General features: G+C 42.7%; 1 non-coding gene across 1 annotated transcript; it reads right to left on the bottom strand.

Moving 5' to 3' along the window:
* Positions 1-2771: 2771 nt before the first annotated feature.
* Positions 2772-2863, bottom strand: trnar-ucu (transfer RNA arginine (anticodon UCU)). Its single transcript is given in 2 exon segments — positions 2772-2807; positions 2827-2863. It is a non-coding gene; the product is annotated as a tRNA-Arg (tRNA).
* Between the last annotated feature and the right edge of the window lie 292 nt (positions 2864-3155).

The raw sequence follows: 3155 nt of genomic DNA on the forward strand, positions 1-3155 counted from the left end.
CCTGAAAATAGATTTGTCCCCTGGGCTTGATGGGATGTATCATATGTTTCTCTGGGAAATCGTGGGAGGAGATTGCAGAACTTTTGACTACCAACTTTATTTCGTCAGTGTCTATGTGATTAGTGCGAGAAGACTCGAGTTCAGCAAATATTGTCCCCTTCTTCACGAAGAGTAGTAGGGAGAACGCTGGGAATTATAGAACAGTGAGCCGTATTTCCTTGAAGGTGAAGTTTTGGGAAAGGTTATGAGAGATATGATTTATGATCACCGAAGCAAGAAGAAGTTGATTCGCTACAGTCAACACGATTTTGCGAATAGCAGGTTGTGCCTCACAAACTTTATTGAGCTCTTTGAAAAGGTCAACAAACAAGTGGATGAGAGTAAAGTGGTTAACATGGTGTATATGATTTTCACGAATGCACGGTCGGCTGTTGCAGAAAATACAGAGACATGGGATTGAGGGTGATTTTGCGGTTTAGATCAGTAATTGGCTCGCTGAAAGAACACAGAGTGTGGTAGTTAATGGAAAATATTCATCCTGGAGTTCAGTTATTCATGGTGTACCACAAGGTTCCTGTTAGGGTCCACTGCTGTTTGTCACCTTTATAAATGACCTGGGTTCGAGCATGGGATGATGGATGAGCAAATTCGCAGAACACACTAAGTCGATGGAGTTGTCAACAGTGCCGAAGTCTGCTGCAGGTTACAGACGGACATGAATAATCTGCAGATCGGGGCTCAGAGGTGGCATATGGAGGTTATTGTGGAAAAGTGTGAGGTGATTTACTTTGTAATGAACAACAAGAATAAAATGTTCTGGGCTAATTGTAATATTCTTGGAAGTTTAGATGAACAGAGCGATCTTGGCGTCTATGTATATAAAACTCTGAAGGTTAACACACACGTTGATGGATTTGTTTGCAATGAGCACAGTGTGTTAGTTTTTATTGGGAGAGGGATTGAGTTTCAGGGCCAAACGATCCCTTTGCAGCTCCAGAAATTTGTCTGGTATGGCCAAACTTATCGAGTTCTGGTCGCCACATTATAGGACGGATGTGAAAGCATTGGAAAGTTTGTACACGAGATTTCCTCGGATGTTGCCTTCTGTGAAGAGAAGGTCTTACGAGGAAAGGCTGAGGGAGTTGAGGCTGTTTTTGATAGAGATAAGTAGTTTGAGAAGTGAATTAATAGAGACGTAAAAGATGATCAGAGTTTGCCGTAAGGTGGACAGTGGAGGCATTTTCTTCAAATGGTGATGGTTGGCACAAGGGCTTATCGATGTAATTTGAGGGTGATAGATGCCGAGGTAGCTGCCTTTCTCAGAGAGTAGTAAGAGCGCAGAACGCCTTGTCTTCAACAGTCGTAGACTCACCAACCTTCAGGGCAATTAAATGATCATTGGATAAACTTACGGCTTATAATGTCAAAATGCTGGTCAGATGGACTTCAGATTGGTCTTACAGGTCGGTGCAACATTAGTGCCAAAAGCACTTTGTTGCAATGTAATATTCCGAGTTTAAACTGTTCTTCAGCTTGAAGTTGCAATCATCTCTGGTCAGTATCAGTAAAACAAACACCTGGCGAGAATCCAATGCACAACTTTGGCAGTTCATGTGCTGCCATTCTGTCATGCAAGTACAGCAAACTAACTAACTGCACCACTGGATCTGCCGTCTAATGGTGACGAACGGCTCCTGATCTTACCACTGGGCCCCTCAACCCAATTACTTATTTTTTTTCTGTGTATCTGAAATGAAATGCAGTGCAGAGGTGGTTATACTGATAATGGATCATCGATTGTGAAGCATCAGCTTCAGGAAAATGGCATAGATAAATGTGGTGAAAATCGGTTTTATTGAATACTGCATACATTTTCCATGGCTTCCTGCGTTGGTCACAGGCAATGTTTTGTGGCCATTGTACTGGGATTTTCCTTCTATCGGCTTCAATTCGTCAGACAATTCGATTCACTGATATTTCACCAACTTCCTTTGGCATGTTCATCTGAGACATCGACCCACACTGCACACAATATCAACAATGTTCAGCATACTACGTGCACGAGCATGTGGCATGGTTTTTATGCACAGTGAAGATTGAATAATGTTCTGCAAGGGCAAATTAAATTCAGTTTAATTCGTAAAGTCGCAAGAATCCAGAGTTAGATTCAAAATGTCAGAAATTCACGTTCATTACCTTGGCCAGAATTCCAGCCCAGAAAAGGGGAAATCTACCCCTGAATCCCCAGCATCCATGCAATTGCTTGCTCCATGTGTCCACTTGGAAACCTATGTGAAGGAACATTCACCCTGAAGGAGAACTTGTGAGAATCCTGCGCTGTCTGATCTAAAGCTGAAACAAGTGCTGTCTATTCCAGCCTGGTGGGAAGCGAAGTGGAGATGAGACCAAAATATTATTTGGCGTTTAATTCATATTGTCCTCATTGTGATTATTTAAAAACCTTGGCCAGAAATGGCACAGACACAAAGGAGCAGAAGGAGGCCAATCTTAACACCGATCCTGTCCTGCCACGTAATTTGATATCGTCATGGCTCACAGAACAATTTTATGTCTTTTTCCAGCCCATCCACAACATCGTACTGTCTAACAGGTATTTATCGATCTCTACCATAAATAGACATCGATAATGTAAATCTGTGGGAGGAAAATGTTCCGTTTCGAGACAGTTAGGTTTATGCACGAATATTACTGGTTTTGCAGATGAGCAGCCGAGTCTGGTCTGACCACTTTGCAAAACATAAATCAAAACTCGACTCTGCTGGGATTCGAACCCACAACCTTTGAATAGCAACCTGAATAGAGATGTAGAAGTCTAACGCGCTTTCCATTGCGCCACAGAGCCGCACCAGCCGTTGCCTTTAAGCACACTAGCTTGCCTTTGACGCATTGCATTCAGGACACCCATCTCGCGCCTGTCTGTCCTCGTCACACTTTCTGATACCTGGTCCTTATCCACTAGTGCTCTGGCTCATCAAGTGTTCGGCTACAGACTGCTGAAACGTTCTCATGACACTTACCTTTACCACATGTTCAGATAATGATTTCCAGATAATCAATACTCGATAGGTGAAAGTATTCTTCCTAAATCTCCTCCTTGTCTCCTGTCTTTCATTTATGTTACTCTGTTCCTTCCC

The sequence above is a fragment of the Chiloscyllium plagiosum genome, unplaced genomic scaffold, assembly GCF_037043375.1.
Source record: "Chiloscyllium plagiosum isolate Xiang-an unplaced genomic scaffold, Cpla_swu_hap1 HiC_scaffold_51, whole genome shotgun sequence".
NCBI classification, from domain to species: Eukaryota; Metazoa; Chordata; class Chondrichthyes; order Orectolobiformes; family Hemiscylliidae; genus Chiloscyllium; species Chiloscyllium plagiosum.